The sequence below is a fragment of the Microtus pennsylvanicus genome, chromosome 17 (genome assembly GCF_037038515.1).
Source record: "Microtus pennsylvanicus isolate mMicPen1 chromosome 17, mMicPen1.hap1, whole genome shotgun sequence".
NCBI lineage: Eukaryota > Metazoa > Chordata > Mammalia > Rodentia > Cricetidae > Microtus > Microtus pennsylvanicus.
Genome location: NC_134595.1, coordinates 28,323,742 through 28,338,869, shown reverse-complemented (window position 1 = coordinate 28,338,869; position 15,128 = coordinate 28,323,742). Strand labels below are relative to the sequence as shown.

The 15,128-nt window shown below is 50.6% G+C and overlaps 1 protein-coding gene across 7 annotated transcripts in view; it reads right to left on the bottom strand.

Moving 5' to 3' along the window:
- Positions 1 to 14,852, bottom strand: part of Hdac4 (histone deacetylase 4) — a 263,727-nt gene extending 248,875 nt beyond the window's left edge. For 6 of the 7 annotated variants that reach the window (XM_075952183.1, XM_075952187.1, XM_075952186.1 and 3 more), the window contains exon 1: positions 14,010 to 14,293. The gene's annotated coding sequence lies outside the window, so the exon portion shown is untranslated. Of the gene's footprint in view, positions 1 to 14,009; positions 14,294 to 14,743 lie in introns of those variants that run through there. The other variant, XM_075952184.1, reaches the window with a different exon arrangement.
- Positions 14,853 to 15,128: the final 276 nt, after the last annotated feature.

Below are 15,128 nucleotides of genomic sequence, written 5' to 3'. Positions count from 1 at the left end.
AGAAACCAAGGGAGAGAAGCTGAGAGACAGATGCACCTGTGTACACGCTCAAGGAACCAATAGACACTGGCATCTCAGCTGGTCAGCTCGCCTCTGCAGTGGTTGAGTAACGGGGTGCAGTGTCCTATCTCCTCCAACAACACCCTGTATAGGGAGAAAGAAATGACCCCAGGGCACCTCTGACCATGGCTGCTAAGTACTGGTTGCATGCCAAGCCACACTGACCCAGGCAGGTTTTAAGTACCTAGTGTCTAAAAGACCACATGTTCTTAATCTGAGATGGCCAGGATATCTGGTGGGCTCCAAAGATCCATAATCCCTCCAGATATGTGCAAAATGGCATTTGGAAGGTTTTTATCCCCTCTCTGTGAGGGAGCCTTCAATAAAAAGGAACTGCCCTTCCTCCAAAGGAGCAAGGGCTGACTGCTAAGATGGGTCTGGCTGCTTTACCACATACATACTGGCTGCGAAGCACACTCCCAGGGCCCTTCTGCTTTTAGCCCTAAAATGTTCACTGTATTAAATATGGCCTAGAGTAATTTTGTTTTTGTTTTCCAAGACAGGGTTTCTCTGTGTCACTGTCCTAGCCATCCTGGAGCTCACTTTGTAGACCAGGCTGTCCCCAAACTCAGAGATCTGCCTACTTCTGTCTCCAGAGTCCTGGAATTAAGGCGTACACTACCACGTCTGGCCAAGGATGAGGTTTTAGCAGTTTAAGATAAACTTCCACATTCATGAATCCACAGGTCAAGGACATACCGACAAGAAATGTCTCCTTATACGTCTTCCAGGTTATCACACTGATGTGGGTAGGGGCCAGTGCAAGAATACAAGTAAGCCCAGAGGAGGGAGAAAACAAATACTACGTGGCGCGCGCGCGCACACACACACACACACACACACACACACGTGTGTATACACAAGGACCCAAGACTGACTTTCACGGGGTATGCCCTGTTCTTCAGATGATTCTCTCAGGAATCAGGACTCACATGACTAGGGTCCAAACACTCCCCACCCCTCTCTCCAGCACTAACCATGCACACGTCTTAGTTGAACTTTGCTGCCTCCTAGCCTCCCTCATACCAGGAGGCAGAGAAAGTGTTCTTCTTCTCAATACACTGGGACAAGCAGGACAGCTACTCTCAAAAGGAGGACGCACTCAGTTCTGGAGCCCTTCAAGGTCCAAATGTAAGGGGATTCTGGTCACCTTCTGCCAGTTTAATAACAAGAGAGCTCAATATGGAGAAGGTAGGATGGGCAGTGATGTGTTGGAACATACCTTTAAACCTCGCACTTGGGAGACAGAGGCAGATGAATCTGATTTCAAGTCCAGCCTGGTCTACAGAACATGTTCCCGAACAGCCAGAGCTACACAGAGAAAACCTATCTTGAAAAAAAAAAAAACCAATAAACAAAAACAAAAGAAAATGAAGAACAGGTGCCCAGAGGCAACCTATTCCCAGCCTCAAGCCTGTGAATAACTCTAGGCATGAGACTTAGCTGTATAAGAGCAGCACACACCTGCTTCGGTTCCTGGACAGGAAGAGGTAGCATGGCATGCCTTGGACCCTATAATCGTGGCCTTCACCACCACTCCTCACAACTCACCAAGAGGGCAGGAGAAGGACAACAGTCAGTACCAAGGCTGTGACAGTGTCACTAGAGTCAGAAGTGTACTGTCTGGCCATCAGAGACAACTAGGGCAATCACCTGCAGCTCTGTCCTAACAATACAAACTAGCCCAAGGCAAGAATTCATAAAGGCCTGGAGCAGAAAAGCCCAGAGTTTCCCAAACAGGGCCAAGGCAATGTGTCCACTGAGGAAGGATATAGGAAGGAATCCGCTTAAGGGGGCTGAATGAAGCCAAGAGAACCTGAAGATGAGGCAGATATTAGAGGGACAATGGCATGACCGGGCGTGAGGGGAAAAGGATGAGAACAGGGTAACAAGTAGAAAAACCAGAGGCTAGGGTCTGAGGGAAGATCAGGTCCAAGCCAGGAAGGCATCCCTGGAGCAATCACATGACAAGTCAATGTCATAGCCAGGGGAGGGTCAACCCTGAAACAGGAAGAAGGATCATCAGTACTGACAGGGAAAGAGATTGCACCAGAGGCAGAAATAACACCAAGACCACCAGGACTGGGTCACAGAGCCCTGGCCACAGAATGACCCATGAAACACAGCTTTGAGGCTAACTTCCAAGGAAGAGTATGAATAAGGTAAATTTCCATGGACACCAGAACTGGCAAGCCAAGTAGGGACAAAGTCTGGTGCCCTGGATGATTCCAAGAACATCCAAATGGACAATATGGAGCCACAAAAAGATGGAGAGTGGAGTCCTCCGGACAGAAGCATCCTCTGACATACTCCAGGGTTATCCTGGCAAAGACTGAGGCCACAGTTATACCTGAAAAATTAAGAGGAATGCCCTAAGGAAAGAGGTCAGCACTAAATTTAAGTGTAAGTCCTGGCCTATCTCTGAAGCCTAAAAACCAAGGCCTTATCCGCCCAAAGCCTGGCCCACTCAAGAGTATTTAATGAGATGACACTTAGGACTTCTGCCCTGGAGAGGACTGCTCAGTATCTTAGCTCTAAAGATTAAGGCCCAGCATTTCCATGCAGAGGAAGAATTGGGTAAGGACCATACTCCCTAAGTAAGTAGCTCATCACCCTAACCACCACCACAAGCACAGTGTCCCCAAGTCTTCAGTTCCTCAGTGAGTGATGGTGAGGAAAACTGAGCACTGGCTGACCCTCACCCACCAGGAATCTATGAGAGAAATCTAAATTCACAGTGGATACGGGCTCTATGTACATATGCATATGCTCACAAGCGTGCGTGCGTGTGTGCACACATGTGCCGCACACACGCAAATGATGATAGCTGTGTGCACATATCTATGTACATGCATGGGATCAGGGGTTGCATTCACAGAGCTAAAGCAGGGCTGAAGAAAGAGAAATGGGAGTGTAGCTAACCAATGGCATAAACAAGGTCACCTGCCAAAGCAATTGCCAAGCCCTGTACAATATCAACCAGTAGGCAGAACATTCCCCAGCCTGTTCCACAAGGCCACTTCCTGTCCTGAGTCCTGCCACCCATGGTATAGGTCTTCAGTGTCCTTTGCCCAGGTACATAGGCCACCAACACGACCTCTAAGAGAATCTTCCACCCTGCCTCCTATGTCAGGAAATCTGTGAAGGGTGTGCAGGCGCCGCTCTGGTCAGAATACTCTCTACACTAGGCATAGCATACCAAGGCTAAAACAGCTGCTGCCTCCCTCCACACACGTATCTGTGGCTAGCCTGTGCCTGCTGCCAGGGATGTGATACTTGATCCTTACACAACATAGCCATGGCAAGGTCCCACCACTCTAGTTGTACAGACAAGAAAACAGGAGAGGCCAGGCAAATGCCAAGAGAATAGCTCATACACAACCATGCCAGATGCACACTGGCATGTTTCTCAAAGTCTAAGCCCCTAACCACACATAGCCACCCAAGACTCAGTGGGTGCTCTTCCAACTGAGGCACTATTCCATGTGTACCCCAACTAATATGAAGGCAAAAAAGGCACAGGCTCAGAGCAGCTGCCAACTTGAAACCATGGCTCTCACCATGGAACTTGCCAAACTAGGTACATCAGCTTCTTCAATGTTAGACAAGAAGCAAAAGCATCCAAGTTATGGTGGATAGAGACCATATACAATGATAGCACCGGGCCTGGCCCATGCTAGACACTAAAGAAGCAAAGGAAGATATAGCTGGCCCCACGCATGTGAGCCTCAGAAAGCAGCGAGGCTAATTCCTCTCATGCTGGTGTAAGGTTAGGGGCTAGGATTCCAACCTCTGCATTATGCCTAATAACAAAATATTCAGAGACAGAAATTCTCTTGTCCATGCTGTAAATGAAGACTGGGGCCAAAATGCCGAACAGTTGACCTGTGGCCTGCTGGAGGACCATAAAGCCCAGGCTCTGAAGCCCCTCGGTCCAATTCCAAAGTATATTCCTTCCAAAACCTCACTAGCACACAGGAAAGGGTATAGCATGGTCACTGTCTGGGCCTGAGCTGTATTTGTACTATGTCTTCTCGGGAGACACTTGGCGCCTGCCCACTCCTCCCTCCTTGTGGCAGAAGTATCCTCAGGCATCTAACAGCCATAAGGACCAGGGCCAGCCACAGAGAGAAGCTGGCTAGTAGGTCTGGATGTCCTACTCTCTGTGCTTCTGTGCAGCCCAGCTACTGGCACTCTGGTCTGCTGTCCACCCTTCTGTTTACTTAGAACCCCAGCCATGAACACTCACCTCACTGGACTACAACCAGTCTCTACAATATAATCTCTTTCCACCTGGTGCCACCATAGGACCCATGTGGAGGTACGCAGTCCCTCTCTGAGGTCATCTGTATTCCCCAGTTAGCCACTGGAGGTGAATAAAGCACGACCCTGTCTCTGCAAGACGCTATGGCAGAAATGTGCACACGACACTGGAGAATCCCACCCAGGCCCTCCAGCTGACCTTGCTGAGCACACTCCACCTCCTAAGTAGATTGTTCTTCCCTCAGAGAGGATCACATGAGATTCATTCAGGTCTGCAAAGTGTACAACATGGCTTGTGCTATGAGCCCGAGCTCACTCAAGGACTGCTCCAGAACTGGTGCAGAGCCTAAGGAAGATCCAGGAGCTCCAACAACCTAGCAACCGACACCCTCCTCAGTATCCCTTCCCATTCCCTCACTCTAGACAGCAGCCATTTCCATAGGCGGAGGCTGATGTCCTAGTCAGTTTCCGGAAGAGGCGAGCCCAGCACCAGCATGTAGGCTGAGCCACACAGTGCAGTCTGTGGTTCTCATGGCAGTGCCTGACTCAGAGATGTTGTAAGACCAAAGCCAGACCAACCAGCATGAACTCAAGACTCTGCTGAGGCAAAGACATTTCTTTCTGAAGTGCATGCAGTGAAGGACTTCTGGGACACTTAGCAGGGCCCTGTCACCCATGAAGTTGACTTTTCTAAGATCAAGTGCAAGGGGGATAGGGGGAGGAATCCTTAATACATTGTAGAGGAGACAGCTCCCGCCCAGCTGGAAACTTCCTTCATCTGTACTTTGGAAAGTGGGCCAGTCAATTTCCAAAGTGAGTGATGAATTGTGCAAAGAGACCCTACCTGAGAAAGCTAACACCAGAAAGATCTGTTTGACATTCAGAGCCACTATATGCTTGCTGCCTTTTCAGTCATCTCAGAAGGACATCACCTGGTCCCCTATTCTATACACCTCCACTCCTCAGGGGCTTTCTTCCAGAGTGTATGCTGCTGGCCACAGCAATCCCATGGAGAGTGACCATGGCCTTTTCCTCAGTCCTTCTTGTCCTACACAGGGTCTCTGTCCCTTGCTGTGCCACCAGATGCTGTTACATGCCTATAGCACCCATATCCTGAGCATGTTGTCATGAAGTGTCCCTCTAGTCACTGTTAGCTTGCCTAGGATGACAGCGATTCTTGCTCATATCGAGGGGGAACAGTGAAGAGGAGGGTGGAAACCGCCCAGTTGCAGGAACAGGGAAACCCTTAGTAACTGCACTTGTGGCTCAGGACCACAAAGCAGTTCTTTTCCACAATACCAGGTAGTGTACTGACAATAGAGATCTATCATAAAAAGGTCATCAGGCCACTTCCACAGCCCCTCGGGGGGACAGGACAGCACCACTGGCCAGGTACACATCACACAAAAGAGCTGCACAGATTCAATGGCAAAACAATTACAATCATAGGCCAGGCCCTGCCTGCAGGTAGGGACTGTAATACACAGAGTAGTGCCCTGAGGGGCTCACAGCATTCCAAAAGCAACTATCTTGAGCCCTCGAGTCCTTGGTATCCACAAGCTACAAAACAGCCCCTGCAAAGACAAAAGACAGAGAAATTCTTGCTCCCAAATGACCCTGCTGAGAGGCCTCCCAACCACAATTCTGGCAGATGCAGAGATACCCTAAGCTAACACAGGCCTCAGAAAGTCCTGCAGTTGCATCAAAGGCCTAATCACCAACAACATCCCTGCAGATGACATGTTCTGCCCTTCCCGCTATTCCTACCAGAGGCCTTCAAGCAAAGAGGATAGGAGCAGCATAAGGTGGAGGAAAGAGAAAAAAGACAGGGAAATGAAGGCCAGTCCTTAAGAGTGCTCACTTGTCTAGAACCTCCAACGGGTCTCCTCTCCCTCCATCCTACAGATGGCATGAGCTGCACAAAGGCCATCCAGACAAGGAAGTCATAAAGGCTAAGCTGGGGAGTTCGACTCAGGTTTGACTCAACACTCAAGCTGTCTCCAACAGCCAAGAGTTGTGGAAAGTCAGCGTCAAAACCACTATCCTAGCCCACAGGCAATGGCACCACGATGAACAGAGCCACGCATACATCCCACACCTGTAATGAGCCCACCCAAGGAGCCAGAAGACAATGCACCTCAGATAAGTAAAATCCCATTGTTGGCCTCTCTTTGCTTGTCTAGTTATATCCCCACTTAGATTCTGAAAATCTGTCACCAAAGCACACCCAAATGATGATCACAGTCTATCCTGGTATAGGAAATGTGGTTATTTAGGAAAGACTATTGACTAACTCTAAATCCCAACATGCTCTTCTACGAGCCTCAGCACTGTGGTTTGCTCTATGCCAGCTGCTGAAGAAAAGAGCCAGCCCTGCTGCCTGGGGACTTCAATAGGTACCAAAGCACAGAACTTTCAGGTCAGCTGCCACTTCAGCTGACAACTGCAAGAGACACTGGAGCTATTGCAAAATGACCAGGGCAGTAAAAATGAAAGGCAATAACCTGCTATGGAAAAGGAACTCACCGCAAAAGCAAAAGTTGGGAACTCGGCAGCCCTGGATGTGTCCCTCCAGCTCAGAGAGGCAAGGGAAGTATAACACAGGAGCTGCACAGGAGTATCCAACAAAAAGGGGACAGAGATCACCAACGCCAGTCCTATCTAGTATGGACTTCACAGAAATACCATAGCAAAAGGGGCCTCACCCACTGTGGCATTTACCAACTACTTCCTAAGCTCTTTAAAGTCCAAGGGCACCTTAGACCTAACTGGCCAACCTGTACCCCCTGCCCAGGAGGCCACATCCCAAACCTCACCTAGTGGATCACAGGGCTCTAGCATGAGTTCGGAGGTGAGCAAGCTTTAAAGGGTGCCCCCTAGGCAATAAAGAGCAGAGACTGTGTGTCCTGCCACACGCTGCTAACCTGCTAGCTGCCACACTACTGCAATGACATGAGCCAACAAGCAATGGCTTTGCTGCAGACACTGATGTCAAGGTGAGAGGTTGTCCTCCACTGGCTCCCAGCAAGCATCTGACCTAAATAAGCTTCTTCTCTAAGAGGTTCTGGGTGGGCCATAGAGGAAGCTCTCAGCAGCATACTTGAAAGACAGACTGAGCCCCATCCCCTCCCCCTTGGTCTGCAGCTCCAGCTTCAGAGTGGTGTGACCCAAAAGCTTGGCACAGGGGGGCCCTTCATGATGGTGCTCAAACCCTAGCCCTAACACATACTCTGCAGAGATCCCAGCCACGAGCTACCTGGGAGCCTCGAAGATGTGTCTCAACACAGTCAGAGAGGTAAGGCACAGCAGCAGCAAAGCCAGGCATAGGCATAAGAAACAGAATCAAGGAATGCAGCCACATTAGACACCAGATGACTGCACTGCAAGGCACAGCAGTCCTTCACAAGGACGAGCTCCCTGCAGCCAGTACAAGAATACCCAGCTCTTCTCTGCTTACACACTCCAGCTATGCAATCCCTGAGGCTGGGCCATCATTCCACCATGAGGGCCTTCCCACCCTGATGCAGTCCCACCACTATGGCTGACTCAAAAAGACCACACCTACTTACTCTCAGACAAATGCTCCTACCCCCCAACTTGCTCAGGCCTCTTACCACCCCAGCCACAAGGAGCCCTCTCAGACTCCCCTCTTCATGCTTCACACAACCCTGATTCTTGGGATGGTAACCTTAAGCACCTGTTGTATGTCTGTTGCTCTTCCTAGGTCCCTATCTGCACCTGTGTTTCTTTCTGGCGGCCGGTGGTAGGAAGGAGGTTTGGGATGCTCCAGGCCTCTGTGCCAGCCACAACACAGATGTTCAACGGAGTCCCATCACCCAAGTCTAGTTTGAAACGATAACCTGGACACATTGTGAGCAGGATGAATACTTAGAAAACAACTGCAGATCCATCAGAAATATTCAGGACCTTCTTCAGCACCAGAGATCAAGGATAAGAGAAGCATAAAAACTTCTGCTTCAAAAAGAACTACTCTAGCAAAAAAGCAGCCCGTAAGGCCAATGAGGGAGTCACCATTCCCTCACCACTGGGACAGCACTCCCACTAGGAATACTGCTACAGGCTTTCAAGCCATAGATGATTTATTGTCTCAAGCTTAAACATCAATCCAACAAAAGCTCTTGACTCACAGAGATGGAATACTTCACAGACAACAGTAAACTAACAAAGCTCAACATGCAGTTTTATACAGAGCAGACTCTAAAATGTTTATGTATGCAACCATATTAAGGGATCATGTTAAAATTATGAGGTTAAATAAGAAATGACTAAGGAATGTTATTAATTCCAAATTAAAACAAACAGGGAAAATGCCTTTAACAGGAGCAGCAGCTTGCCACCTTGAATACCACAGCCAGCCCCCACCACCCACCCATGGGACAAGCTGGGAGCATTTGCCCTGGCCAGGCACAATGGCCCATTTGCTACTTGGCAGCTGTGTGTAAGTCCTTTCTGCCTCTCACTCCTTGCTACATCACAGAACCCACTTCACTTGTATTTATGGATCTACTTAACAGCGTGTAATCTCCAAAATCAGGAGCAAGAAGTTCCCAGATGCTTGGGGGGGAGGGGGTGGTGGCTAGAGAACAGGCAATTCCAGAACATAAGCAGACAGCACAGGGGCAACGGACTGGGTGTACATCCTCACCCAGCTCTGCATCCAATTCCTGCATTGCAGTGCACATGTGTTCATCAGGTACCTGAGCTGCCCATAGACCAGGCACAAAGCAGGTATGAAGCACTCTTGCCTTTTGAATCCTTCAAGTCTTCAGCCAGCAAGAGATGACATTAAACAACTAATGCCACCATAAGCTATTGAAATTGCACAACTGGATAACGTGAGGAAAGAGCAAGAAGGCCTTTAAACTAAGTTGAATAGAAGACTGAAGCGAAGACATGAACTCAAGACAGAGGCAACAGGAACAGTTTGTGCAGAGGCCCAGACCAAAGACGACCTCTCAGAGCGAGGAAGCAGAGCAAGCACAGTGAAAGCTCAGCAATGGGAGAAACACCATGAGTGAAGGTCAGGAAACCAGAGGCAAGGACCCACAGGCTTTCTGGGTCCTGCAGAGAAACCTTGAGAGGAGGTCCTGCATGGAGAGTTAGGTAGAAACCTGCTTTCATAGGTCCATTAGAAACAGCCTGCAGCATGGACTGCACAGGAGCAGAGCAGACCCAGGAGGTCAGCTCCGCCTTGGAGAGCTTAAGAGTGATTCAGAGCAACAATCTCAGATTCTTCTCATGCTAAGTCTATCTACCAGCTTCCCAAAGACCTGGTTATTCTCCTTTAAAAAAGAGAAAAGAAAAAGAAATAGAGCACTAACAACTGTTTTAATACAACTACTGCACCACTTTACATACTGCAAAAATGTATAACTAACACCAACACATATAAACACAATGAAAGTCTCTTATGCCCCATTTTCCTGATATCCCAATGGCCAACAGTATCACCTTGGAGACTCTTAAAAACAGAAGGCCAGTCTGCAGATTGCTCTGGGCCAAATGCCTGCCTGCCTGCCTGCCTGCTATGCACAGGCAGAATCCCCCCCTCGCATCCCTCTGGAGCAACAAGGGTACTCACAGAGCTGAACTTCTTAAATGGCACAGTCCATGCCCCGCATGTACCTGGGTATAATGTGCTTATTACAGTCTTTCATCAGAATAAATTCTAAGCTACAGAATTGCCACTTGAATGAATGGCCATTCACATTTTGATACTTTCCTGGAGAACAATTAAACATTTTACATGACAGTATATATTGCTCTCACTACAAAACAAATATGTGTAATACCTAGTGCTTACATTCTACTTCCATCGGCCTAAGCCCCAGTCTAAGCAATTGTTACATATAATTTACATAGGACAGGAATCCTTATCACAACCCTGGGTGCTATTATCAAATGAACTAATACAAAGGGCACAGATGGAATCTTCTGTACACTGGGTTATTAGCTAAGCTCAGTCTTTTCTTCTTAGCTGTGATCTGCCTACTTGCATTCCTTCCTAATCTTGTAACAGGGAAGCTCATCCTTTTATTGTTAGTTTGCAAAAGCTCTTTATATACTGGCCATTAATCTCATAAAGACCAAATAGATTGTGTATCTTTTCTCTTGTTTCTGAATCTTAGTTATGGAGTCTTTCACCAGAGACTTTTTTCTTACTGTTAAATCTGCAAATATTATCTCTTAAAGCTCTATCTTGCTTTTAGGGTAAGAACATTTAAATGAAGTAGTTTTTCAGTTTGTGATCCTCAAATGCATGCTTCCAATAAAAATTTCCCATGTAACTGACAGACTACTAATGAACACTAAGCAGTTCTGTTTAAAGATGGACACAGACCACAGGCCGTTTTCTGCTGCCACCACCTGCTCCCAGACAGCCTCGGATCTCAAGAGACCCAAGCAAGGAAGAGGATGTAGAAACCACTGGCTAACCCAATTGGACTGTTCTGTTTTCAATTTCTGCAATGCTATGGATGGAACCCAGAGCCTTTCAATGCTACCCTTGGCCCAAAATCACACACAGAAGACACAATGTAAGAGAGCATAAGAACATCAGCGTTACTTCCCTGACCCAGATGACACCCAGAGAACCGTGACAGCTGCAAGGACACACAACCCAACACTACGCTGGAGAGGTATTCCAAATTATCTTCTCAAGGTAGCTAGCTGTGCTTGCTGTCCAAACAACAGCACTGACCTTCCACACCGGGATCTTTCTGGCCCTCAAGCAGAGGCAAAGAAGAACTCAGCCTTTGGGACGCAAGGCTGCCACTCCTCTCACACATCCCTTCTATCAAAGGATGTGTAGCATCACCCATCTCTTGTAGCTATGGGAGCAATAAAGGAAACTGGAAAGTGCTCCAAGAATGGCCCATGGCCCTGACTGCGTGCTCATGAAACACTAGCTACTGATTTGTGTAATCTCCCTGATCCAGAGAGGACATCTGCTCGGGAACTTCCAGAATTCTAACCTAGTTCAGTTACATGGAGGGTTCCAGTGGAGGCCATCTGTGTGGACCTGGTATGGCCTTCCAGGAAGTAAGGAGACATGTCAGAGAGGCAAGGGCAGCAGCAAAGCCAAGAGCAGCTGCAGATGCCAGCCCACATTCCACCCAAGACAAAGCCTATACTGCGCATTCACATGAGCCCATGAACAAACAACGGACCTCATGACAGAACACAGCCGACCTCAGCTCAGTGAGTTCTGTAGTCATGGAGCAGGGTCTGCTCCAATGCAGCAGCACTTCTGACTCTGCCCCTCGGTCATCTGCCATGAACCTCAAAGGTCAGGGTCACACTTAATACCCAGAGTTGGCTGAAGAGTAGGTCACTGGAGAACCAAAAATCTCTTTGGGGCCCCTACCCCAGAATAGAATGGGTTACAACTAATGGTTCATGGATTCAACTTTGGCTTCACCCTCTGAAGTCTACACAGTCACCCCCGAGCCTCAGAGACAACCAAAACTATGGACTGAGGCCCCCACCCCAATCTTCAGGCAGCAGCAGCAGGTGTCTCTCATTTCTGCATCTCCCTGGCTCCCTACATCAGGTATTAATGTATTACTTATGGCAGCCTCAGAGTTCTGAAAAACCATCCGTTTTCAATAGAAAATGGCATGGACGAGCTCGACGGGAGTGATGAAATTTTCTTCTGCTCTGGCAATTAGGACGGCACAAAGTCGCCTTTCCTTCGGTGCCACCCCCAACATCAAAGGATTGGAATTCAAAGCCATTCATGCTGCATTGAAACCTCACAATGAGGCTGGAAAATGGAAGTCGATTACTGGGCAAAAATATGCAGCAGTTAAAAGGAAAGAGTTATAACGAAATTAAGCTGCAGCAGCCCCACGATGTGTGGAAACTTCCAGCACTACAGCTCTTCTGGTAAACATCAAGAGGGGCATCCTCCTAACACAGATTTGAAACCGAAGCCAAGCTGGGTGCCAGGAGACCCACGAAGACAGAGTGCCATGTCATCTCACCCACCTCGTGCAGCAGTAGCCCCTCGGCTTCTGAGGTGCCATTCAGGGGCGTTTTATGTTGCACGGCTCTCTGATACTGCTAACCACAGAACATTCCGGCTAGGGCTGCTTTGGTCACATCTGTCTTTGGTCCCTAGGCCTTCCAGGCTTGCTTGTAGTCCACAGTCCTTTTCCTCCCCCACAACGCTCCCATCTCCCCTATAAGCAGACGGCAGACCCCTAAAGGGGGCAGTGTTACCTCTCTCTGCCTTCTAGCAAACCCAGCCTCTTCTGGGTGATTACTGCTCTTTAGGAAGGCATTTGATCTTTAAAAGAAAAGCCAGAACACAGAAAACCATAGAAGTCTTACAGTGTGTCGGGTGTGTGTTTTTAAAGGCATGAAAATACTTCCCTCCCACACAAATGGGGAGTTCTTCTGGGGAAAGATGCCACAGATCCCGAGGAGTGGCAGATCTGGGAAAGCGGATGGGTCTTAAAAATAGACAACTGAACCTAGACTAGAGCTGCAGAAGCTACCTGGGAAAAAAGGAATTTTTAACTAAATCTCACATATTTTTGATATCCAAAACTCCATTCTGATGAACTTCTAACTGGGTGGCATTTTGCATTTCCAATTATAATGGAGTAATTGTGTTGCCATAGAGACTGCAAAATTCTGCAATAACTTTTGCTGCCTTGTAACTGCTATAGTGTATATTTGTGTACAAGCAGCTGAGTTTTCTTAATTCAACCTCCCTGCCTCTCCCCAAGCACTATCCCCACCACCTTTCTGACTGGATTCTGAAACCACACCACACTAGCTTTCATCAGACCGGTCCTGAAATAATGCACGGAATTATCAGAAGCAATTAAAACTCCCGGCAACCACGATCATATCATGGAGGAAAAAGCGAAACCAGGTCAAGGTGCAAGCCGCCAGCATCCCCCTAGCCCCAAAGTGCGGCGGGGCTGTTTACACGTTAATACTCCGAGGCCTTAAATGCTTAGGTGGTTTGCGGGAACAGGCAGAAAAGCCTGAGCAGAGAAAAGCAGGGAGGCAAAGTGACTACACAGGCCTTTCCTCCCTCCCCGGGCAGGCGGAGTGGCTCTCGGAAAGCAATTAGGTAGGTCTCTACAGTAATGCAATTAGGATTTAGTTAAGAAAGTCATTAGTTCTAAAATAACTTAAGTTTAATTTCTGCGACGCTTTATTTGAAAATCGTGTCACAGCAGGTCAATTTACAGCATGCAATAACCAAAACACTGCTATCAGCGGCTGCAAGTTATTAACAAATTTTCGGTGTGCATTAAAGGAGAACACGGGCTCCACACCCGGCCTTTCCGACCGACTCCCGCGGTGTGGGCTACGGCCGTGCCTTTAGAACCCTCGCTCAGGGTGGACACCAGGTCGCCTCCCGGGCTCGCGCAGCTCCTCGCCAGCCCAGCGGCGGTCCGGGCCCAGCCGCGGCCCCCGCCCCGCCGCCAGCCGTCGCCGAGGGGCGTTTTCTGCAAACTCACAGGCTGACAAAGTTACATAAACGCCCCGGCCCCCGCCCCCGCGCGCCCACCTGCCCGCCCGCCGGCGCAGGCCGCTCTCCCGCCCGCCAGCCCGCGGCGCAGGGCCCCGAGGCCTCGGCGGGGCCGGGCGTCCACCTGCCGCCAGCGACCGGGCGGCGCGGACAATGACGGCCGGTGGCTTACCGCGGCGGCGGCGGGCCGCGTCTAGCCCTGCTCGGGCGCTCCGAGCCGCATCTCCTCAGCCTGCGCCGCCGCCGGCGGGCGGGCGGGCTCGGGCGGCGACGGCGACAGCAGCCGCGTTGAGGGGGCCGGGCGTGAGGCGGCGCGGCGACGGCGGCGGCGCGAGCAGGCGCGCGGGCTCGGGCTCGGGCGGCGGCGGGGATGGTGCTCCGCGGCGGCGGCCCCACAACCTCCCCTCCTCATTCACAAAAAATTGACCCACGTTGAACCATGATGCTGCTCCCCCTCGAGCGCAGAGCCGCGCTGGGATAGGCCGCGCCCTACGCCCGTCAGGCACTCCGGCCCCGCCCCTCCCGCCGGCGGCCCGTCAGCCATTGGCTTCAACGGCCTTGCGTCACCTCCCCCCCGCCGGCCCCGCCCCCTGCCTGGTTTCTAATGAAGAAAGCGTCAATTACGGCTCGGCTCCGCCTCCGAGCGCTCAGCTGCCCTCCCATTAGCCTGCGAGACCTAAGCCCGCCCCACAGTAGCCCAACAGCCGGCCCCACTCCGAGGGCACTACAAAGAGGCTCCGCCTCTGCCCGCCCTCTTGCAAAAATTCAAAACCCCATTGGCTCTCGGGTTTGTCAATCCCGGCGAGCGGGGCGTACTGAGGATTTGTAGGCGCCAGCGATGGGAGCTTCGCTCTGGAGAAAGAGCAGGGAGCTGGGGCGGGCACTGACTGGAAGTTTTAGCCAGACCTGCTCGGCAGCCCGCGGCGCTGGCTGGGTCAAAACGGTGTGCATGAGTTCCTGTCTCATGCTCCAAGGGGGCGCAGAGGGGCGCGAACTGAGGCGGGGGCCCGACCAGGCCTGGTTACAACCTCCATCTTGGGCAAGGCACAGGTCACGTGGGCTGCGTGCCGGGGACGCCAAGCCTGGGGGAGTGCGCAGGCGCGCCGGGCCCCGCCCTGCCCCGCGGCGGGCGCGCCGTTCGGGGGTGCGGCTCTGGCACTGGGGCTTTGAGCGCGGCCGTGGGAACTGGGGGTGTAGGCCCGGGGTCGCCGTCACAGCGTCCCTGTTTGCCGGCAGCGGGTTCACAGCCGCAAGGCTGTAGCTGGCGACATCGCTGGGCGTCTGTCCACTA